The sequence below is a fragment of the Dermacentor variabilis genome, chromosome 1 (assembly GCF_050947875.1).
Source record: "Dermacentor variabilis isolate Ectoservices chromosome 1, ASM5094787v1, whole genome shotgun sequence".
In the NCBI taxonomy this organism is placed as follows: Eukaryota; Metazoa; Arthropoda; class Arachnida; order Ixodida; family Ixodidae; genus Dermacentor; species Dermacentor variabilis.
The window spans coordinates 243747967-243773687 of NC_134568.1; the positions used below are offsets into that span (position 1 = coordinate 243747967).

At 48.8% G+C, this 25721-nt stretch overlaps 1 protein-coding gene across 3 annotated transcripts in view; it reads right to left on the reverse strand.

Moving 5' to 3' along the window:
- Positions 1–25721, reverse strand: part of zfh2 (Zn finger homeodomain 2) — a 357387-nt gene that overhangs the window by 66207 nt on the left and 265459 nt on the right. For all 3 annotated transcript variants that reach the window (XM_075672530.1, XM_075672549.1, XM_075672540.1), the window contains one exon: positions 14161–14193. The gene's annotated coding sequence lies outside the window, so the exon portion shown is untranslated. The remainder of the gene's footprint in view (positions 1–14160; positions 14194–25721) is intronic.

The following is a 25721-nucleotide window of genomic DNA, read 5'->3' on the forward strand; positions in this document are numbered from 1 at the left end:
CGTGCCTCATAATCAAGATCGTGATTCTGGCACGTAAAACTCCATAACTTAATTAATGAATTTAGGTACCTTATCGCTACGAAAAGCATGCAGCTGGAGGCACAAACTATCATACGGCGACGGCACCATATGTGTGTGCGTCGACTACCGCGAATGTCGAGTTGTTTGTCTGAATTGCCGATAATGAGAATGACGAGCCCACCGAACACCTATGCGAGCACGGGGCCAAGCAAGACGCTGGAGGCGTAAAAGCTCGAATCAACAGGGAATGGAAGCCCATAGAGTACCGCGCTGACTTTCACAACCCTCAAGTGCATAAAACGAAAAACCAAGTGCCGCGAAGAACGAGAATGAGGCAAAAGGCAAAGGGAGAGAGAGAATTCGCAGCGTATGTGTGTTGGGAAGAAAAAAACAAAGAACGAGTTTCTGGAAAGAGCTCCGAAAAGTGGCGACAAGAAGTAAAGGAGAAAAGAGTGCTCGAAACAAAAAGAGAGAGAGAAAGAAAGAGTAACCGCGGTGGCAACAAATGTCGAGAGGCCCAAGCGTGACGAACAGTCATGTGAGCAAGACGGGATGCGGGGGAGGGCCCGCAAATGGCCGGGAGAGGAGACGGTCGCAACTGAGCCCAGACGACACATGGGGCCAGCGCCGCGCCGTCGAAGCGACGGTCCCGGGACGGAGGGAGGTGTCGGGGTCGCTAATGGCAGGACGACCGGAACCGCAGCGGGGGCATTTCCCCTCGCGTTCTCGGGGCTCCGGGCCACGAGGCTCCCCCACGCCTCGCTTTCTTCGCCCACGCTCCGAAGAGGCCGCGGCGAAGAACTCGGGGCCTCGAAGGCCAGCGTCATAAATCTCGGCGCCCACAGAAACCCTGCCGAAGGGAACCGCGGGCATGGGGCGCGAGACCAGAAATTTATTATTAGTCCCAGCGCGAAAACCTCCAATTCCATTTTGCGAGACGTGCATATCCGTGGCGGAGCCTCGACTCACTCGGCACCGATCGCGCGTTCCGAGGAAGTCACTCGCATAGTAACACCCCCACAATCACTCACGCGGGGCCATCGAAGCGCAGAGTCGCTGCATTGGTTCAGACAAACGGGCAAGCCGCGGAACTGTGAGAGCGTTTAGTCCATTTTCAATAACATTACAATAAACATGATCGTTTACTCAGCGGTAAGACACTGCGCGGAGGTGTAGCTACGACGGTAACGAAGATGTTTAGGCGTGTTGTACACCAAATAACTATCACAATGGCGTTCTGTCTGGATCCACATGCACCCAGCGAATACATCTTGTGACCGCTACAGACGTATTTCTCTCTCTCTGCAGTGCAGAGTTGCGAAGTGGCAACTCCGGAGTTGGAACGATTCCGGAATCATTTCACATTTTAAACACCCGGAATGGAATGGGAGCCCGAGATTGTGGAATGGAGGTGGAACGTAATGGGTACAAATGGTCCATGAGCACTAAATGTTGATTTTAGGTGAGACTACAGAACAGATAAATTTGCCAATTAGACTAAACTAGACTTCGTCAGTTTATTACGTTTCTCAACTTTTAAATCAATACAGCTATTTAAGTGTCTGCCTATAGAGGACTACTTATGCCACGATATTTATAAACACGGTGTTCTACAAGTTCTACACTTTTATGGCCCGGAAACTTTTCTTCATTAAGCTAGTAAAGTGCATTAGAGACAAATTTTCAGTTAGAGTTAACTCCTTAACTTTTTCTTTAAAGAGCTGAGCTTGTTAACTCCTCAGTTTTAGGCAACTCTACTATTCAGCTAAGGAGTTAAGTTGCCAAGAAATGTTAGAATTAGCAGGAGTATGCTTGACCTACGACAAATGGATGCAGTCAAAAAAAAAGGCCATCTCGCAAGCGGCTGCACCCGACGCGAGTCGACGGTCATCGGGAAAGCGCGCCATGTTTTTTTCGCCCACTGTCGAACATCCAGGAGACGCGATAACCAGCGGTAAAGGAGTTGTGCTGGAAAATGGTGCCCGCTAATATGTTAGTAAACGTGAAACAAGAAAAGGCAGCAGACTTCAGCGATTCCGTCAGCTCTGTATTCATTTACTGCGACAGCAGCATTCTTCTTCATTACCTCCATCCTAATTTTGCTTCACTGCATTTTTTTTTCTCCCCCAACAAATTGCGCTCATCCACTACAGAGGACACAGTGTTAAATTATTTTGTACTTTGCTTTACTGAAATGTTTAATAATGAGAGAGATCACAGCCAACAAAGCACCGAGGAAATAAGAGGCTGCAAGGCGTGTTTGTCCTTGCGCGCAAAAATAGTGCGTAACTTCATTGGTTACGTTGTTAAGACTTCAAAAATAAGTTTTCTCTCTCTCTCTCTCTCTTGTCGCTAGGCCCGCAAGCGCCAATAGCAAACAATTATAGAAAAAACTTTTTATTTACGGGTATTCGACGAGTGGAATAGCGCAGCTCACATCACTCCAGGAGTGGGAATGATCCCAGTCTCACCATTCTGAGGAATTAAAAGAAGTGGAATTACGGAGATCTCCACCTTCCGGAATGGTGTGGGAATGGAATGGAACTCCATTCTGCAAGTCTGATGAAGAGTGGCATTGGCTCTGCTAATTCTCCATCCGCGCCAGCTCGTCTGACCGCCAGTCGCGACCAGGTCCGCAAAAGTTAACTGGCGGCTGGGCGAACGGATCGCCAAATATAAAAGACAGTAGCGGCAAAAACGACGCTTTCCGCGCAGTACTAGAACATTGACCGCACCCTAATTCCAACATGGCGACTTCTTATTAAAGCCGCGATCAAGTTGAAAAACACGCCTTCTCTATAATGTGAACGCGCCTCGTGTTGAAGGCGAGACCCCAAGAACTGAGCCGGACCACAACGACGAGAAGCGGACACGATGACGAGGTCTAGAATCGTCCTATCTACATCTGGCCCTGTGGTTCGTCCCTGTTCTTGAATGTTACCTTTTCAAGCATGCATCAACGAACCCACCCAGTTCTAAATTCTGCGCCCATTTAGCTCCGCATGAAAGAGCAAGAAGGGGGGTGGGACATAAGAGGAGGAAGGGTTCGCTAAGTCTAAGTTTAAATGCTGGACAACAACCGTCTTAACGAAGTTATGTCATGAGCCTAGTTATTCGCCGCAAAAGCACCCAAATACATACACACTGCTATCGCAAGGTATCGCAGGTTTAGGCGCAAAAGACGATTATACACCATTTGTCAGAATTAAATGGGCTACGTTGCCAGCGACCGCCAAGGTGACGACTATACAGGCTGTTTAAAGGAGCTCGTTTGGTATAAGTTCCAACGCCGTCGACAATAAAAATAACTTGCGTACTCGCCAACCAGGTGTCTCGATTGTCAGGATCGCCACGGGAACCGCAATACACAACCGAACAACCTATGTGGTGAAGGCAAGGCATAGCCCGTACATTTCTTTAAAAGAGTGTACACATGTTTTGCGGCGTAAATAACAATTGAAATGCGTGTAGTAACATGTAAATAGTATTAAAGACTTGATAAAATTACATAGATTACAATACGACAGTAAAACAAAGAAAAAAAAAAAGACAGATACAGTACTAATGCTAACGAACATGGAACACAATCTTTCTTCATTACCTGGTACACTGGGACATGTTCGTTTCTGGCGGCATGTACATTTTGACGCCGGGAAACAGGTCATAGTAGAAGGCTTTGAATTAATTTTGGCGTCTGAATTCGTGTCTCCGTTTTGTGTTCTAAGATATCAGTAATGCGGACCTCCGCAAGGGCATAGCTGAGCTAGCTCGCACATCTGAGAATACTACTTAAACTTTTTTTCGCATGCTTTCCGAAGAAACCGCTGCGGGGGACGGACTCCATGGATGATAAGATTTCGATTGTGCCACAAATGTATGGGCCCTTAAAAATCGGTCAAAGGTTCCTTTTGAACTGGAAAATTGCGACTACAAGCGGCACAGCTCTACATGTCCAAAGCTGCAATTTGTCAAAAATAAATAAATTAATTAATTAAATAAAGTATTGCTAACTAGAACTAATAAATTGGAAAGCGAGAGACGCCTATACGGCCTGTTAGTGTGCAAGCCGCGGCATGTCAAAACTACGGAACAAGTGGGCCACTCCAGACCTATTGCGAAGTTTTCCTGTTCAGAAAAAAAAAAGAAAAGAAAAAGAAAATGCGGTGCGGAGTTCTCGTTAGAAACACAAAATTTGGATTTCTAGTTTGCTCGACCAAAATATAGACGACATTTTTTCACGCCCTATCTTGAGAAATCCAGTTACTGTGATCGAAGTCCAGTTATTGTGTATATACCGAACGAATCGCGCACGAAGGCCATGGTAAATTATGTGTGGTCTCGATTGCTGCAGCTATTCTGGAATAGTTATCTTTCCTCGTGGCAAAAGAAACGGGGCAGATTTGAACAATGACTTGTTCCAATGAGTGCTTCAAAACTTAGCACGCTGCAGGCACTGGCATCTGCTGCCATGCTCCGGTTTCCGCCACCAACTTGTGCTGGGAAAGCGACAGTAGTTACGTGCTTCCTCTAAGTCTCTGGAGCTCCATGCTTGGTAATGCGATAGATTGAACTACTGCAAGACAAAGCCTTCTGTACAACGGGAGCACACGTTTGCTTTTTTTCTGGCACCCTACCCTCTTTAAGGTAATACTTCCTATAAAACAAAGCTTAAAGGTTTATTCGGTGCGGATTGCTCGAGTTCAGGTCACACAAACGGCAGATATGTGCGCCCCTGAATCGTCAACGAGAAACCGCGAGGCTGAACTCCTGTAAGCGGATGAATGCGCAAAAGAATCAATATTAAGCAATGCGAAATAGCATTCGCTATTGAGTGGAATGCCCCTGGGGGAAAATACCCATGTAATAGAAAACAACGTCGCTCACCAGCGGCTGCTCAGACCTGTAGACAAGTGTACGTTTGCAAACTCTCAAGTTATCGCACATGGAGTCACCGAAGACGCAATCTTCGTGCGTATTTAAATAGACGAAAGAAAGTCGCGTCCACAAAGCGTGCAAAGCGCGCTGCGTGCCTATCGCACTGACAGAGAAATTACGCTCAGATATCGACACGAACGGCAGTAAAAAAAGTCGGCGATGGCCACAGCGAAGGCAGACAGAGAGCAAACCTCGTCCCCGACTTCGGCCCGCCGTCGCAGTGTGAAACCGGTTCCATGGACGGATTCGGGTGCGTTCGTAGCTGTATGACAGCAGGGCTTGTCTCGGCTTGAAAGGCTTAGAACGTTTGCTCAATCCCGGCGCCGAGGCAGAATGGACACGTCATGGTCTGGCCACGAACGCCTCAGAGCATTAAAAACGCCCATGAAGCTACCGCACATCTCTAACCTTTTCGTCAAGTCATTAGCCGCGGAACAAAAGGAAAACGAAAAGAAAAACAAAATTATATACATATAGAGAGAGAACGTGGGCGCTTGGAGATAGGGCTCAGCTCCAAATTGTCCAATCAGCCATTTCATTCGCGCTACGGCGCCGTTTCCCCCACTCAAACGTCCCTGTCATTAGCAAGTAAGCCACGTGTTCATACGTGCGCTCGTAAAATACGACGCCTCGCCTCTCACTGCCGGCAGTCGGTTGTTCAAGAGGGGCTCGAAGGAACGAAAGCTTCAAAAGCAACCGCGCCGAAGCCAGTCGTGTCAGAGGATCTCGCCGATGAAAATAAAGAGAAAGTCACTCGACACGATATTGATACAGGAGAGGAGGGGGGGGGGGGGACCGAGAAGTCGAATGGTCGCCGGTTCCTGAAGCAGCAACCGTAGCTGCCATAATTATGAATCCCCAATACGCAGGGCGCCAATTAATCCGTCCACGAACGCAGCCCTTCTTTCCCGCTATCGGCTATTCCACGTAGTACTTTCTTGGGATCCATCATTTGGAATGTTAATCGCCTCCGCGCTGTCTCTGCTGGAACAAAAGAGAGGGAAACAGATGGGCCGAAAAGAGGAAGGAAGGATCTGCCGCCTGCAGCGCCTCTCCCGGCCACTCTCTCCCTCGACCCGACCTTGCTGTACGCACACTCACTTTCGCGCCACCGTCTTCTCGCCCCGGAGCATTTACGCGGCAGCATGGCTGGGCGTACTGCGATACTTCGTAAACAGCCCTTCGCTAGGCTATGCACGCAGCTCTGTTGACAGTCGGTCGTCTCTTCACTGATGACAGCAGTGACGGCTTTTCTCGAGGGGCACAAGCGCTGCGCCTTCACGATACAAAAACGCTCGTGCACTTAAGATGTATATATAGGTGCACGTTTCAATAAGGAACCCCAGGTGGTCAAAATTAATGCGGAGTACCTCACTACGGCGTGCCGCATAACCAGATTGTAGCTTTGGGAAAATTACTTAGCGTAATTCCGCACGGTGCAATGCATGTGTGACCGTGCTGGACGCGAGTGCTACTCCAGTACGCGAAAACTGAACCGCTATTATACGAATCCGCCGGCACGGCCTGCCCAAAGCAGAGCTGGTGCACATCCTGTGGCTGTCGCTCCCTGCGCAAACGGCGGTTCGGGAGAACGGCCGAAGGAGTCGCGCTGACGACTGTTGCGTCGCCAGAGGGACGGTATGCGCGAGAGCGGAAAAGAAGAAAGCTGGAACGGACGTCCAGGGCGGCGGTAATTTAAAGCGGCAGAGGCCGCATTCGCAGAAACAGGGCCCACCCAGACGCGGCGCAAGCCAGCCGTCGTCCATCGGACTCGGCGGCACGAAGCGCGAGGAGGCGCTCGCCCCGAAAGGGAAGCGCACAGTCGCGCCCTTTCTCCGTCTCGCAGAGATCTCTTTTCGGAAGCCGTAAAAACAATAAAGCTCGCCGGAACCAAAAGAAAGGAAACGGTAAAATACACCGCCAGCCGTAAAATACTGGCAGGTCGAGCGCGAGTTAACCTTCCACGAGAAATTTATGGTTCGGTTCATGCTCAGTAGAAGTGCGGCGCTGCCAAAAGCCGGGAACCACGGCAGCTCCGCCCGGAGAGAGACGCTGCTCCGGCTGAGGACGAAGTGATTTGGCGGAAGGAATGGGACGCGTTTTCTGGTGGTGATACAGAACGAGCCTGTGCACGTGGAGCAACTCGGCTGGCGCACCACATGGCGCAGCGAACGCGCCACGAGGCGATGGCTCTGGTCGCTTTCAGGCTAACCATCCAGCCAACCGACGAGTTGGAGAGAAGGCACGAGAGAAATTGGTGTGCGAAATTAGGCGCTGAAATTACAAACCACTGTAGAATTGCACTTGTTTTTACTGGATGCGTGCAATGAATCATCAACAACAAGATCATCGTTATTTTTATTATTATTATTAAATTGCTTGAAAAACGACGCTACCATGCTCTTACTGTCGGGCAGATACATGTTGTTCACTTATAGTCACTTAACTATATATATAGTCCTGTAGTTCACTCAAATTTTTCCAAAGAGTGCTTGTAACATAGTTCTGACGCATAGAGTTGCAAGATGGCGTCAACAGCACTATAGTTGACCTGACCTGTCTTTTAGAACGAGGTAACTGCTGTCTTCATGGGATCACATCAGTTCCAGGCTACCCCTCCATTCCATGGTTGTACATCAGGCTGAAAGGTATTTTGCCATTAACGCTGCGTATGTTCACTCTGTTGGGAGTTATTATCAGCACTACGTTAGGAGTTACGACTCTGTTTGGCAGAAACAATAGAAAAGTAGCTTTGTAGTGACTACGTCTCTGTCGAAAACTAATCCCACCTACGTCCCCGTATTGCGTAATAGTATGGACAAACCTGAATAAATATTACTAGCGCAAACAGATGTGGTGAACGAGCGCATACCTAAAATTTCCAATAAAGTATAAACAGTCACTTCGCATTCGCAAGTTATATAACTTGCATCAACAAGTATCGGTGCAGGTTCCTTTTTGCCACCCGATCTTCCATCGCCACTATTTAGTCGGTGCGCCAATCGAATAGCAGAGGAACGACTGGCGTGGGAACGCATGAGTGAATGCTGCAGCCGATCCGCGTGTTAAATCCACGCACGCACAAGCAGACATCACAAAACAATGGCGAGTTCGGGGAAAAAAATAAGAAGTAATAAACACTGCCTTCCTCCGACAGCATCTATGTCAGTGCAGAGATATGAGACACTGCCGAACGTGGCTGGTCATGTGCAATGCCTTGGGGAAAACAAAGAAAAAAAACCTGCTTTAGTCGAACGAACTGGATGACACTCATTAGCCGCCTATAAGAGCGAAGATAAAGCTGCACAGCGCTCTCGACAGATGATTAGCAATGGATGTACCCCCCTCCCCCGCCCACTCACCCAGACGTTTCTTTTTTTCTTTCGCCGAATAGACCCCCCATCTGTCCCTTAGGTACAATGAAAACCTTACACCTCGCCACGAGGTCATTCTTTTAGAATGAGGTAACTGCTCTGTTCATGGGATGGCATCAGCTCCCTTCAACCCAACTCTATCCTGCGTAGTCTTCACAACAGGCAAGTAAGTTCCTGAAGTCGTTGAGAAACGTGGAAGACAGATGACACTGATTTTGAGACAGGCGCACAAGAAACGAGGACAGTAAGTTACAAAGGACAAGGACGCAGCGCCTATATGTTGCCTAGTGTTCTCGTTTCTACCGCGCGCCTGTCTCAAAATTAATCAGATCCAACTTGCACAGCTCACGGTTCCACAGATATCATTACCTTTTCCTTCTTTCGAAACAGACACTAGTATTAGGACGAGTGCTTTCGCACGGAAGAATGTTTCGCAGGACAGACAGCTTAGAGACTTTAAATCGCCGTTCAGCACGACATGCACATGGTTTTCCGAGGCAATGTGGCGGAAGCTTTACGCAAAGTTGACTAGCCGCACAAAGAAGACATCGACGCGACGAATGTCACACAGGCAAATCATTATCGCACGCAGTGGCGCTTCTTCCGTCGTTCGCAAGGCCGCAGAACATAGCTGCGACACGAATGCTCATGACGGAGGCGTTCGCCGGCACCCGACCTGTCCATCTCGCCGGAGAAGTGCCACGAGCTTTGCATGCAACCGGCGGGTGGCACACGGGAAGGGCAGCCGTGCTCACGAAAGCGACCGCAGCCGCGCACGCAAGCGACCCAGGGGCGCGTTGCTCTCGCTGCGTGACCAGCCCTCGCCGAGCTTTTCTGGCTATCTGCTCGGCCCCCGGTTTCTTTTGTACAAACACGCCAGCGTGACGAGAGGCTCACGCGGCTGGCACAGGAAGAGAGGGCACAAACTACGGAGGGGATTCCAGTCATCTACCATCTCATCTACGTCTGTCCGTCACTAAGTAGACGTTATTAGCGTACGAAGAAAGGACGAAATAACAGGAAAGTCGGCAGTGAACAGTGAAAAGAAAGCGGGCTGCTGCTCCTGAAGAGGGGCGCCTCCAAACGACGCCACGAGACGACTGGAAAATGAGCGAGGGCTTTGTAATTATAAACGCTCTCAGTCATTTTCTGTCGGCCTCCTCGCGGGCGCTGCATGCAGCAGAGGGCCCGGCGACGGCCAGACAGAAAGCGTGCAAAGTCCGCCGCACTCACGAAGGCGAGTACTGTAATTATATCTACGAAAAAACGCAAGCCGTATTATAACCAATTTGAGGCGCCAAATAGCAGAGGCACCGGCGCAAAAGAACAACGAAGGCAGCGGCGGAAGGAAAAGAAAGCAAAGGTTTTCGCATCCCGCGAACGGGCACGACTCGCCGCCCAGCCTTCTCGCCCTCCTGGCGACGGACGGACGGATGGACGGGAGCACGCACCACAAAACACTCGCTCCCGATGCGCCAAATAATAACGCCGACGGGAGAGGGTGCGCGCAGAAAAAAAAAGAACGCCACCAACAAAGGCGCTCCGAGGAAAAGGAGCAAATAAATTAAGCGCCGCTGATGATGATGAGAAGACGGCGAGGCGGGAGAGGGCCGCCCGAGACTATCCCGGATACACTACAGGATCGTTTTGACGGGACTCGTCACTGTCATTAAAGTGCGCCAGAGAAAAGGAGGAGGCGCGGAACGGGTGGCGAGGAAAGCGAGCGCCACGTGAGCCTCGTAGAAACAAGTAATTAAACCGCGAGAGCCTTGAGACACCGCGGCGTAACACGTCGACACGAGCGCTGCAAGTGCGACCCTGGGGTGCCGCCGCGCGGGGAACACGCCTGATCCGGCCACGCAAACGGTGGCTTCTGGATTTCGCCCGAGTGATGACGCGAGCGAATCTGCGCACACCCCGGGCCGCCGTCTCTATAGCAGCTGCGTCTTTTGAGGGCCATTAAACTGCTCGACATTCGGCGACGTCATCTCGAACGGGATGTCAAAGCCCAGATGCCCCGAGCGCGCGAGCGCATGCAGCTAGTGATAAAAACGATGCGCGATCGGAACCGCGAATACCAGCAAATAGATTCCTGCACGGCGTTAAGGACGCGTCACACGAAACCGACTTGCAAAGCACGCTTCATTTCCGTAGCGACGAGCGGTGGTGCAGGCACGCCCAAGACGCACACCAAAAATCCAACTCGGCATGTCTTTCTTTTTTCTTTCTCGTCGCTACCGGAAACGCTCGCGCTTACGCCGTCGTGTCGGTACTTTTGCGGAGGGGGTGAGCCAGAAAGAAAAGCATGCGTCAGCCAGCCATCGAAGCAGCCTCCTGAGAAAGCAAACAGAAAGGGGGGCCTCAGCCTCTGTTCGGCAGCGGTGAATGCATTCGCAGATCTGCGGCACCAATCGGCGTGTCCGGTGGTGCGGAAACTGGGCAGCCAGCTGGCGCCTGACGGGGCCCCCGCCGCGCTGCAGCCGCGCGCGCAGAGGGCGCGCGCGGGCCAGCCTCATTTGGGCGTAATTAGAGAGGCTCGCCCTGCTCACGACCGGACGAGCAGCGCAAAAGTACAGGTGGCCCCGATTTTTCTCGGGAAACAATAAGCCTGCTGCTCGGGCGGCAGGAAGACACAGAGACTGTCCGCGACAGCGTGCACTCGGCAAAGGGAGCCGCCGCGCACGATCGCGTCAAGGCGCTCACCACGTCAACGGGCTGCGCTCAGGCTGGGACACGGTTCTTCTGCCGATTGCTGCGTGTATAAGCTCGACACTTAGGCGGCACTGTGCATCGCAGTAAATACAGCGGCTGTCAATGATGACCAGTGCGACTGACAGCATGCACCACGAGCGAGAAAGACGAACACTAAGCGTTCTCCTGGTTGCCAGGGCAACGATACAGAAATGAGAAGATTTAACGAACGCGCTGCTTAAACGTGATAAGATGAATGGGTACGATTTATCGGCCGTGGGATTCATTCCATATGATGCGAACTGTGTCGTGGAAATCCCGTGGAATCTGTGGACCGTCTATATGGTGCTTGGCTTTCCTGAGAGAAGACGCGGATTCTCGAGTGTCCCGACATCCTGTATAACGTACCCTGAGAGGCAGCTCGAGTTCTCGCGATGCGTCAAAACATCGCGCCAGTCGCCGTGCGATAAAGAAGGACGGCTGTGATGCAACCAACACCGAGCTCAGGAGCGCGGGAACGCTGCTGCCGTCACCACTATGCCGCCAGCCTGTGCAAACGATCGGCACGCAACCGCACACCAGGGAGAACAGGAGATGGGCCCGGTCGCTGGAACAGCCCGTTCCCACACGACATTCAGGTGACGCTCCGTCAACGGCGGCCCACGGGTTTCCTCTCCGCCGCCTCGCAGACGCGCCCCTCTCTCGATCCGCCGGGGCTAGCGCGACCAGACTTTCTCCGCGGGCAATGCGCTTAGTCAAACAAGCTCGTTTATCACTCGCTTGGCGCTCAAGCGCAATCCGCCGGTCCTGCCAGCAGACTAGCAATAACAGCAACTTCTTGATACACAACGCTTTGCCGGTAGACGCGCTTAGGGAGAACGACCAGTCGCCTTGCCAACTCGTGCACTTGCTAGGGCCAGACGAGCAAAGAACGCCGACAGCGCACGGGCGGCGGTGACGCTGCGCTCCGCGCAAGAAAATGCGCTTTCAATTAAAGTACAAGGCATGCTGGAGCCAGAACATTCGTGCGAGATAGTAAGTGCAATTTCGGGATCTCTCTACGACAACCATTGCGAACTTTAAGCGGGCTGCCGTAGCTGAACAAAGCAATTGTGCTGCACCTGCTACATTTTGCCCGAGGGATACATTTGCCGTGCTGTCAGGTGCTTTTTTTCTGATACGGAATGGCAAACCATTACTTATAGCTAGCAGAAACGTTCTTGGAGGTAACTATTGCGTCAAACTTCACACACTTTGTGTCTGGATGGCAGGGTGCGATCGCCTTAACCTCAGCGTTCTCAGACAAGGTACGAATCCTCACACACTAATATGTCTTGCCCATCTGCGTGCATAGCGCCGGCAATAAACGGAAGCGCATACTTACAGAACAATAGACGTATCCGTTCTGAGCGATGATGTGTGTGCGGTACCCAACCGTTTCAGTCAGCTGACTAATGAACGTTTCACATATTCTGTGGCAGAGTCTGTGTTTTTTTTTTTTTCCTGCGTACCTTCTTTCGTTAGACTGACAATGGATATATGGGGCTGTGAACCGAGCTCCTTCACGGGCGCTGATTGGCCCAGATGGCATGCATGCAGACAAGCGTCCAGTCGGCCGGGCCGGACTGTTAATAAAAATACCAGCACCTCGCAGCGTTCGTCAGCGCGGAAAGGGAAAAGGGTGTCAAAGACGACAAACGGCTCTGTCACAGCGACGCAATTTGTGTGACTTCGCGATGCGTTCTCCCACTTTTTTTTTTTTCCGAAGGGCGGAGGAGGGACCCACAGCTGCGCCTCTGGGCGAGCGCGTCGATGACCAACTGGTCTCCAGGACACGTTTCGTGGAACGCAGCTGCGGCCCGGGACTGACCACGGCCACCCAGAGCCGACGTGCTGGCGAAACACGACAGGCGACCACCGAGCAGAGCTCCAGAGTCCGACTACAGATACGTCATTCGTAAGAAATGAGAGGGCCAAAAGAAAACCAATCGAAGTGTCGACGTATATCAGCGTTCAGCTAAGGACCAACAATGCTGATGTGTCGGCCATAAGAGTAAGACGCTGAGAGAAGCAAGCAAAAGCGACACAAACACGCATGCGCGTTTCCAAGAGGTTCGTGAGCGTACTGCAAGCTGGACCAGCTGGTACGAGCTCATCCTGACAAAGGGATTTAAAAAAAAAGGATAAAAATGACTTAAGACTACAAACTGTATCTCTACATGTCTTCGGAGCCTTATCAAGACGTGTCCTGCTTTTCATTTCTCTGAAATCAGACATCGTAACCTCAACACATAGCTTTTCATTCAACTCGCTTAATACCTGCGTACAGCCTTAGGTCAAATGAATAAATATTGCCTATAGTGCCTACGTCCTTCTCATGCGATGGGAAGAACGCGAGCTGAAGCCAAGTCATGGCGATGCCATCCTCTCACTGAGTATCAATGCATGCAGTCGTGCTTCCCGTCATGGCTTCACTCTGGACTTGGTAACTCAAAAGCAAAATGCGCTATTGAGACGTGCAGGAGCGCTGTCCTTTCGTACTTAGTCGTCTTACGCGCTCCTAAGTACGAAAATGAGCACTGAGCATATATACACTGGTGAAATACCATCGCGCTAAAGTGAAACGCGAACAAAGGTCGTTGACTTGGTTTTCGATTGAGGCAGAGTTATGTGAGGCAGAGGCACAGCCCACTTTTCCAAAGGCCTGTAAAAATAAGTGCGCACACCCTCCAGCCCTCTCGTTTCTGTGGATGATGATAATAATAATAATAATAATAATAATAATAATAATAATAATAATAATAATAATAATAATAATAATAATCTTTATTAGAAATAATCAATTTGTACATATAATTTTGCTAGGTCTGCCGAAGCCTTCTGTGGGCTTGCATGGCAGAAACCTGGAAGTCAGGACACTGAATAATAATAATAATAATAATAATAATAATAATAATAATAATAATAATAATAATAGAAACACTGAATAAGGAATTACTGAAAACAGGGTAAAAATTATCTGTTTAGTTCGCGCTTCATTTTAGTGCGTTAGCAGAACAGATGCGCATTTCCCGAACAGTCAACAGGTCTCAACGAACACCTGTTCACTACATGGAAAAACAAAATATCGAACACTCACCTAGCATGTTGAGAAGGCTTCAAGAAACTGCACCTGCAGACAAAACCAGACGTAGAGCTTTGAGTTCACTGAACACACGATTTCAACGATATGGCAATACGCACGGTTAACCTATGCTCATATCTATGGTCATTTCGTAAATACCCCGACCTCTATGTACATGGGAACACTCATTTAGTTTCGTTTCCCAAACACTGGCGCATATCCACTATGCGGGATTGGCCAAGAAGCACACTCGTAAAGTTGGTCAATCCTTCATCTTCCTCAGCAGAAGCACATAGCACATACACGGCAAATGCTTGTGGTTGTGGCCTTGCCTGCTACTCAAAACATGGCTCTAACCCAGTACAGGAAATCAGCATGCTCTGATGATGATGATGGTGCTGCTGCTGATGATGATGTGCCTTCAGAGTATGGCTCGTACCCACTACGGGGAATGTAATAAAGTTTTTCATCCATCCATCCACTACGGGGAATGGGCGAAGAATCGGGTGGTTGTACGCACAGCTAATGAATTCAGCAAAATGAGCTTGAAAAGGCTAAACAGCGAATAAAGCAGCAGTGTGTAATTGAGAAGTCAGACCACGTGAATGGGCGATTGTATTTTAGAAGAAAGAAAACAAAATATTTATCGAACAATTTAGAATGGAAGGAATTTAGGAAATTTAAAACAGGAATAGTAAGGCACGCTCTTCTCGTATCACTTCGTCGTAATTTTTTTAAGTAGGAGCACTTCAGATAAAGCTTCTTTCTCGTCGAGCATTCAGTTTATGACAATCTTTCTCTGCCGTTAATTATTACCAGCTCACGCACATTAGGCGCTTGCACCTGGAGAATACGTTTCACCACCACCACCACCACCATCATCATCATTGTTATTGTTGTGCGACATAGCACAATCTCGTCCTAATGTCCAGTGAAGCAGAATACAGGACAATAGAGATCGCCGTGCACAGTGCGTTCCTTTAAGCCCGTTTCACATGGTGCGAATTTGACTGCGTTTTCGCACTTACCAATTCGCAGTTGCGGCAAATGGGCCATCAGAACCTTCATGCGTGCGATTTTTCAATGTTCGGAGTGCTAAACTTCCTTGCGGGAAGTTTAGGACGGGGGACCAATCACAACGTGCATCGCAGACACGTCACTGTGGCCTGCCTACTTAATTTTTGTTTTGATAAAGTAAGTACTCGAACACAAACAACTGTCACGAAATTTAAGTTGTTTTGCTTTGTTTTCACTGAAGCGTACTGACGCCAAGAATAATTCAGTGCTCATCTAGGGGCTCGCAGATGCGAAAATAGCAGCTGCCGTGCTCGGTGCATGTAAAACGGCAATGCGAAGTTCTCATTTGCGGAAATCGTACCTTTGAAGAACGCAGAGGAACATCACACCATTTGAAACAGGCTTTACTTAGCAAAGAGGCGCCTCCTTCTCTTGCGGCAAATTCTCACAGACTTCCTGCATCCAGTCCACCGCCTTCGCACTTACAACTAAAACGCCAATTAGCAACTACGAGCTTAGAAAGATGCCTCCAACTGTTTAGACGGACAACCTCGAGTAACAGCGAGCAAAGATTACAGCAGAACTATTGCGCAATTTGCTTAGAGAAACAAGAGAAACAGAGCCCTTTAATGAAATTATGCCGGCGTATAAGTATGCGCCTAATAACCTAATCATCCGACATACTCCTAACTCTGTCGCCCATACATCACACTTTACAAGCCCAACATCCCTACAAATTTCATTTCGCTAGATTCAATAGCTCTCTGAATGAATTATCGTCGACATTTCGAGCGGACATCCTCCAACGTCGCTACAAATGTAGATGCGACTTCCATAATACTACAAACAAATGAACATACTGCCGGCATGCTTAGCTGACCTAGCTGTCCGGACCTGTTCTGTTTCTAAAGCCATCGTAGTGTTGCCCGTAGCACCGCTGTACCTGAATTTCCGACACACGAGCCAGAAAAGCTGTTTCCCAGCAAAGAACTCTCGTGTGCAAAATACAGGTTACTCACGCTAAGCGCGGTCCTCTCAGGAGGAAAGCGCTAGCACAGAGGCTTCCCGCGCATTCCCAAAATTTCATGTGTTAGCAGTTTCTTACAAGTATTCTCCCTGCGAGAAGAACAGTATTATTACCATTTAATGGCACGAACTTAACCACCGCCAAAGTGCAACAGATTAGAGGGTGTGTGAGAGCTTGGCAGGCCGTGGTAAAGTCTAGGCTCCTGGTTGGGAACAATACTCTTCTCCTAACACGTAACTCGACCATGAGAGAAGGCAAAAATCATTTCTTTCGTCAGTTTATTTGTACATTGTACACTCGTACAACTTTTTACTAGTACCAGCGCTTGCCGTGCCGCTGTGTAACTCAGCGGTATTCATATCATCTGTTTATACATATAATTGGACTGTGTTGCCGTCTTCTTTTAACAACAACAAAGGACCACTAGCACCGTGAACAGCTTCTCTTAGAATGAGGCTATGATAAGGCGCCCATGATGTCACGCGGAAGCATCTGTTCCCGTGAAATTTAACGAAAGATTGATTTTAAATTAACTAAGGTCAATAAGAACCGAAGTCAAGCAAGAATTTTCGACAACCATTCTACCTTACAATGGGCATTTTCTTGCAAAAGTAGTCAAAGATGGCGATTCGCGAATGTTATTTTTTCCACCGTGTGAAGCAGAAAGAAGCAGAAAACGTGCAGTAAGAACAATAACTTAGGTTACAGTACGACGGAGGCATGAGATGAAGTGGAGTTCAATGACGCGGCGTTCTTAGAAAAATCAAATGCAGTAAGGACATGTTCGAAACCTCGTCGGACCAGACAAAACAGCTAGACGGCCTTTACATTATATATATATATATATCGCACACACACACAAAGCGCTCGGCCATCACTAAGTTTTGTGCGCTGACGCTGCAAGCATGCAAATTGTTTTTTCTTGTTCTGATAAACGGAAACATGCAATCAAGTCGGCTAAATGGATGCTATATGGTGAATCTCTAAAAGAACAACAGGCCGCATGTGCGCGATAACGACGGCTCAATACGAGGAATGAGCCAAAAATACTGCGCGTTACGCCCCTGTCGCAAATACACCGTCAGCATGCATCCCGGTATGCCCCTCTCCTAAATTAAAATAGCTGATAGTTATTCCTGACCGCGTGGCCCGGTATGCAAATTACGTATACGTACATATGTTGACGCGAAAAAAATATATTTCGTCCGTGACTTACGCACGATTCATGTGCTTTGCAGGGAGTGTTTAAAGGGACACTGAAGCGAAAGAATAAATCAGTTTAGACTAACGAAGCATTGTTTGAGAACCTTGCAGGCAGTCATTTCAAAAAAATAGTTTGATTATTAGATGAGAAAATGAAGGTCCAAGTATCAGTATTTGAATTTCGCGCTGAAACCCCAGCGTCGTTACGTCAGCGTGACGTCAGGGATTCCAAAGTATGTTTTCGCATTGGGGCCGCGTTGGCTGAATTAAGGTTCCCGAAACTTGCCATGTTTAATATTTGGTTCCTTTAGAACACAATATAGTCAATCTGTACCGCTATATATAATTACTAGGCCCTAGAAGATGCCATCAAAATCCAAGACGTCACAGCCCCCAGGTGCGGGAACTTAAGTAGGCGTCGCCACCCGTATTTCGTTCTTGCGCTTTTTCTGGCTTACCAAACGTCTTATCGTTGTAAGAGTGGTGTTTTTGGTGTTGTAGAACGGTAATTTACTGATGCAGAACAAATCATTTTTCACTTTAGTGTCCCTTTAAGTCAGCGTGAGCAGAAACAAATTGTCGGTCATAGGCGATGATGCATTTATTAATTTGTGTACCTGATACCTAGAAGCATAACCCAGGCCCGGTAAGCTACAAGAAATCCTGCAATAAAATTATGTTTCGCTGATTTATACGCCACACTGGGTACACGACCCTGGTGATAACAGCGGAGCCGAAGCCAATTTGGGAACGCGAAGAGTCTCATTTTTTAAATAATAATGGGAAGCAGCACATTAACGGTTATGTTCCCAAGTCATGGGAACACACTCGCTTTCTTTTATGAGATATTACAGCCAAATAAACACCGTCCAACAGTAGGAAGTAACCGTCTTGGAATGACGGGTTTTGTCAAAGCAACATGCGGCGAATCTGCAGAAGTCAAGACACTTGTCTAGAACAAGCTCCGCACAGCGTTAGGCGACCAGCAGGGCGACAGAAGACAAGGCATCTCGTAGAGGTAGTCGTGCATGGTGACATCCAGCTGGTTTCTTCCCAGTCCGGCGAACGCCCCTCGCGTGTTCACAAGTTTCCCGACCTCCGTAAAGAAACTCACCATGATATTCTTATACCGCGGCGGCAAAAGTAAGCATAGGTAATAAAGAGTTGCTGAACCTAACTGAGCTCAGAGCATCGGTTTAAACCACGTAGCAGTGACGCAAGACTATCAGTATATTGACTATCGACAGCGTTACGGAATTTCGGTATGACGCTATCGAACGTGTAACAAAAATTATCGCTAGTATTACGTTAGTTGGCTGTTGACATTGCTATCGATAGGTTTGCAGTTTTTTCGCTAGTGGCATTGCCAGAAATTTTGCAATAACTGACCATCAGTAACGCTAAGGTGATGCAGCTGGGAAGGGAGAAACGCCACCAAGTTAACGTTGCAGTGTTTACGTGTGGTGCGTCGTATGATTTTACACTATCAATACTACTATCAATCTACTGTACTATCGAAACTTCAATTATGACTCAACTATAGATAGTACTGTCGATAGTTTTGCATCACTACCATGTAGCCATTCTAACAGCGCCAAAAGCAGCCGCCCAACCAGGAGAACTAGCCCTAACCCATATCTCACGTGGCGCCAGGAATTGAATACGATACTGATCGTGAAGTATGCACAAGTACTTATGAAGGCCCGCCGGTTGACAACAAACGCGGGTGAATGACATAATATTTAGGCAACTTAGGCGAGATTTCATGCACACGCACGTTTGTAGTCTGAGTACACGCGCATGGTGAGCCATGTATAAAATGAGAGGTGAAGGAACTGCACACAACCAACCGCAGCTGTGCTCACTTGATCACAGCTGCGGTTTCTTTACAGGCAATACGAGAACATTGCCCAAGCCTTCTCGGGATCTGCAACTTTCACAGACGGTAGCTGCTCCACGCAGAACGTTTCCGAACCGTCGACGTGACTATCAGACGCTGAGGGGCGAGCGACTACTGCGTTTTTAGGCAGAAAGAGGTGCAAGCGACTCGCCAATCACTGTCGTTATAAAGTAACATAAGTATGGGATACTCAGAGAATGGATACTCACGGATATTGGTGTGTGTACACTAGACAATCGAATGAAGTGGGACCTAAGAGGAGCGACACGCGTCTACCAGAAGTAGCGCACCTCCTGAAAATCATGCTTGGCGAAAAGTCCGCTTTCAAAGCGCCACTCGCGTTATTACGGCATCTGATGAGCCCGCAGACTTCCTATAACATCTGAGCACCAGATCTTGCACAGTTGTTGTAGCCGCCTATTTGTCGCACGTCCCCACTGTTTCTTTCTTCTTTTGTGCCTTACGTGTAGTCCGCAAAGGCAGCGAAAGTAACATGGCACAGAGAAGCGAGGTGCGCGCGCGTGTGTGTGCAACAAAACAAGCCTAGTTTGACAGCCACCGACTAGCCCTGAGCCAAACGTTATCGATACTGCGGAGCACAGTACAAGCGAGTGTGCTTTCGTACTAGCCGAGCGACAGGCTGCGTTTGCACCATCTACGATTTATAATTTAAGTACTTAATACATGCTTATTCGTTACTCAAGGTTTCTTTCTTTTTCAGTTCAGACAGAATCTTATCGCTTCACTAACCACTGAGTGAAACATACCTGAGAAAAACTGCAGCCGAAAAGATAACTTCGCTCGCCAAACCCGCACGTTCCAGCTGCGTCACGGACATGTGAACATCCATCATGCTGCATTGCCGCCGCACCATCTCCAGGCCGTGAAAGTCGCAGTATCACGGCAATCAGTGCAATGCGTATCAGATAACCATGCCGCGTCTTGCACTTCTCCCAAGTAAAAAAAAAAAAGAAGAGAGATAGAGAGAGAGGGAAAGCTGCACTGCTATGTTCACGGTTCATTCCATCCAGTAGTGCCACACTAGCCACGCCGACGGACGGTAGCTAATGGCAGCGTTGTCATCAGGAAAACCGCCACCATTCTTCACAGCGCTTTTCGAGGCTCGTCCGGGCGCGCGCGCACGATGATTCCCCTCCCCGCCGCAGATGTAGACAGGGAGCGAGGGTGAGAAAAGACCCTCCTCAAAGCGCGCCACCTTCTCCAAATGGCAGTCGCGAAGAGAATCAACGGCGGGGGAAGCCGCGCCGCCAAGGTCATCCACGACGCCCGAACGCATGCTGATCGGGGAAGGTACGCAAAGACGACCGTAATTATTGCTCGGGGAGCTAATTACAAAGCTTTAATCCCTGGAAGACAAGGAGCCCGCAGAGGGGTGCCGGACAGACAGGAGCCCCTCCAGCAGTGTTCGACCGGCTCAATGCGTCCTAGTGACAGCCATTGGTACGGCAGTCGCACTTGGCGACGCGCGGACACCCCCCCCCCCCACCCCCCGTCCCCCCTTACTACTCCCTCCCCCTACACACACGTTACTGAGCGCCGTACCCAAGAGAATTTTCGCGAAGCCAGCGCTCCCCCGAGCAGTGTTTGTTTCAAATGCTGGATCCTGGCACAAAGAGACGATCCCGAGAAGAACGCAGCGCGACGGCTGGGCGCGCCGGATTCACGCTGTCATGGCCTTGAGGTGGCTAAAGGACCCATGACAGCGATAAAAAGGAAGACGAGCAGGCGAAGACAAAAGATGGGACAGACTGCCGGGCTGAAGCGAAAAGAAACAAAGCAGTCTCGTAGCATAGCGCCCAGTCCCCGGAAGAGATTTGCCATTGTTCCTGGTCTGTTTTACAGACGGAAGCGTTCAGGGGCGCACTCAAGCACCGTCGACCACTGAGCCTCCTTTTCTTCTGCTTCCTCCCCACACTTTTCCCCTCCAGGTCTCGCATTCTGCGTACGCCATTAGGCTTTGCAGATGGGAGAGCAGGCGTCGACGGGCTGACAAATCCGCGAGGCCAAGACACGGAGACAATTTTGGAGACACCCGCAGCTTGCAGTAATTGTTCTTCGAAGTCTGCGCAGGGCAATGGCTGTGTGGTTTCTAGGAAAAAAAAAAAAGAAAAGGCTCACACCACAAGGCAACTTAAACGGTCAGTGTTCGAAACGAAGGGCCAGATGGCCTTTGTCACCGAAGGTGAGTCACTCGCACTTATATCTGCGGTATGCCTTGAAATAGCTATACAGCAGACATTCCTTGGAAAAAAGGAAGCAAAATGCATATACAGCTTAACGAGAAGTCTCGTCTTTCTATAATGGGGAAATGAATGGGCGACCTAGAGGACTCCACGTTCACCTCAGGGTGGCACAAAAGTAAAAGAAGATAAACGAAGCTAGTCCTGCACGTGTTGGAACTTGGGTGAAAATGCAAGTTCCTGAGAGCCCGAGCAAGACTAGCACGACAGCAAACAGCAATGGACAGAACACTCTTAAATATTGATGGTACGAGTCGACCAGCTTACAGATATGCATGGCCACGAGCAATGACAGATTACGAAGCAGTTAATTGCAACGACTTCCGTAGGCTTCATTTTATTTATTTTTCGCTCAGTCTGTGCATGTAAGGCCATCATCTCTTCTTGCCAACATGAAAAACAATGGCTGCTTCTTTTAGAGACAGGACATTATTTCTTTGATCCGAGGTTCGCGTAGTCATTTATGGAAACTTGAGATACCGGAGAAAATTGCTTCCCGTAATTCCGTAAAACCTCAACCATCAGGCGATAAGCATCATCATCAGCGTGATCACGGCTGCCAAGCTGGTGTAGCAGCAGCACGGCCAACAGCTTCGCGTGAATCCAATTCGCTTGTTTCCACAGCTTGTCTTGAAAGCACTCTGGATGTTGTGGATGACACTCTGACATGGCTTTCGTAACGTCGCACGAATACTCTCTCTACAATCTAATTACTGCATTCACTTGCCCTTCACCTCTGGCCTTAATGGGACCCTAAAAATGAAGAGCGATTTCTTACGTATCAGTAAATTGCCCTTCTACAATATCAAAAACGTCACTCTTACCTCGATAAGACGCTTGGTAAGCCAGAAAAAAGCGCAATAACAAAAGACGATGGCGAAGCCTCCTTGAAGTTCCCGCACCAACTAGCTGTGGCGCCATGTATTTTGACAGCGTTTTCTAGGACCTATTTAATTATTTAGCACTACCCGCCGTGGTTGCTCAGTGGCTATGGTGTTGGGCTGCTGAGGTCGCGGGATCGAATCTCGGCCACGGCGGCCGCATTTCGATGGGGGCGAAAACACCCGTGTACTAGGATTTAGGAGCACGGCGTGCCTCATAATCAGAAAGTGGTTTTGGCACGTAAAACCCCATACCTTAAATTATTTAGCAGTAGAGATGGACTACATTGTGTTCTAAAGGAGTCAAAGATTGTTCATGGCGAGTTTTGGGAACATTTGCTGCGCCAACGCGGCCTAAATACGAAAATATACTTTGAAATCCGTGACGTCACAGTGACCTACCAGCGTTAGGAATTCGGCGCAAAATTCAGGAGCTCGAACCTTGACTTTCATTTGCTCTTCTAATAATCAACCTATTATTTCGAAATTTACGACAACAATGTTTTCAAAGAACGCTTTATCCATGTAGTCTGATTTAGTGATTTGATTTACTGTCCCTTGAAAGATTGCATAGCGCGGGCAAGTTGCTTGAACTAGCTAAACGGAATCGAACGTACTCCAGCATTAGCGCAGAACTAGAACTGTGCTTCGGCTTTTTTTTTCTTTTTTTTTTACCGCTGGGCAGCCTAAACACCGCCGACTCTCAGCGAACAATGGCACCGGGTGCACTCATAGTTACCTACTTTCGGCCACAACGAGCCTATTCGCGCATCAATGCCTAAAGGCAAGCCGTGAGGCCGTGTTCACGGAATCCTCTCAAGCGTAGCTCCGACAAGCAAACATGCTATCCGGACGGGGCCGAAGACACCCTGGAGGTACGGGAATCGCACTTGCCATTGTTGTCAGTAAATGGTGGCCTGTGGGCGAGGAGAGTGAAGAGCTGGGCTAGTTGGTTCTTGTTGAGACTAAACTGGCTACGAAAAAGACACGGGCGAGCGAAGAGAGGACATAATACACGCTAGGCATGTTTTTCGTCTTTTTCCACAAGCGTGATGTTTAGTGCGCTCGCGAGAAGCAGCGGCCAATTGTCGGGCGCCACAAGATATCGCCGCGGCCGCGTTAAGATCACAGGACCCGATAACAGGTGTAGCACTCGCACCGACCGGCGCCTACACGACGCCGAGATCGAAGACGAAAAAGACAAGGCAGCCTCTTAAATGAAACAAACGAAACGCTCGCACGCAACAGAAAATACAGATAACGGAGACAGCAGTTGCCAAAGCACGCCTGAGAGGAAGCGTCGCGCGTACTGGCCGTCTACGAAATACCACTTCCTGTGGCGTCACCTGCGAACGCCAGGCGCATCGGACGTGATCACGCACTCCCTCCTCTCGACATCGGCGCTGCCGCTGCCATTCCTTCCCCCAATGTCCCTCAGGAGAGAGTGCCGAAAGCCCCCTTCCCTCGCCACTCCCGTTGGCGTGTCGCTCCGTCGCCTCTCAGGTGTCACTGCAGCGGTGCACGGCGCGCCATAAGATGACAAAAAGAAAGGACAAGCGATAAGCGCGAAAATGAGCCCCAATTACGCCCTGAGCGCACTCTTTACGCGCTGTCGGCGCGACAAAATGGTAATCAGCGCTGGGCACGTTCCCAGTGTGCAAGCTGGACGCGCCGTATACTCGCGCCCGCGACAAACATCGCACGTGTCAGTGGAATTGCAGCTGTTGACAACAAATATCTGAAACAGGTACCGTGTTCTTGCCCCCTGTGCATCAGTCTGATCGCCCCCGATTTCACTTCGACTTGATTCCGTTGTTGAATGAAGCGTTTTGAGAGGACAAACAAGCGAAAGACTTGTTTATTAACGCGTATAATTGCAAGAGCTGGAAACACGCAACTAAAAGAAGGAAAGAAAAGTGCTGCATGTGTATACGAACTCTGAGGTCACAAGGGGCGAAACAGAAGCTAAAAGGGAAACGATCCACTGGCTAAAAAAAAAGAAAGAAAAGCACCTTTTTATTTTGCTAAGAGACAGTGATCGATTAAGGGTAAAAAACAGAAGGCGACAACATAAAACAACGCGTAATGAGTCTGTGAACTCATTTAGAATAACGATCACCATATGAATTGACCGTTATAATGGCGTAGCGGTAAGTGGCGACAGATAAAAAAACAGCACGGTTGTTTAGGCGCAAACGTCGCTTCTAATTCATAAGTGAAATAAGAGTTGCGCAAGCAAGTAGAGAAAAACAAACATAATAATAAGGCGACCGCGCGAATGTACACTACGGTCTCCTTGGAGGCCTTTAAGTAGCCTACAGTGGCCGTAGTGGTAAAGCCTGGCAGTTGTGCCGGCAGCATCTTTACCTCAACGTGCTGGGCATGAAATTGCGTCGCCATGTCTCCATTAGTAAATCCCCGACAATGATTAGCACTTTTGAACGTCAGTCCACAGGTGTTTTTTAGGATACATTTGGTTTCTGGTACGTAGCCATCCTAAACAGTACACGTCAGTGACACTTAGAAAGATCTTGTGCATATTCTAATAACAAAGAAAAAAAAAAGTTCCCCCAGCCTGGCGCAGAGGGACGTATATACATCGCGCCTCAAAACATGACTCAGACGGCAGCACGGCTGAGCTTTACATATTTTTCTCAACTACCTGAAATGACGCACTGTGTTGTGCGAATTTATGAAAAGAGGCATTAGAAGTAATTACTCTGTCACAAGGACACGGCTGTTGCAAATACCACAGGAGCTATCGAGCGATTTGTTTCCTCGTCAGCGAGTCCCTACTGAAGCGGCTACGGCATCGCTGTTACTCACTAATCCATACAATTCGCCAAACACGACATCACAAACCGCGAAATGAGCTCTTTTACGTACTTGCGAAAGAAAACGCAGCACCACAGCCCGCACCTGTCTGCGATGAAAACCGAAGTATTTTCTTAGGAAGTATTCTAACATGAATCCCCACTAACAAGCTCAACTTTCTGCCATTCTAATACTTCTTGCAGTACAAAGGCTAAGATTCCTGAATTCTCAGGAGCTCCGTTTATTGGCTGATTACTACAGTGGCAAGAAAAAGAAATTCGAAACAGTACTAAACGGGACTAACGTTTTTGTCCAGTGAGTTAAGAAAAACGGCGTACTGACGTTTGGTAAGTAGTTGTAGAGAAAACGTTTTCGTAATAAAGCTACATGCTTGAAATTTACCTCGCGACCGTGGAAATGGCAAACCTGTCGAGGAAAAATGCCCACTATATGCCATGTCGAAAATAAATACA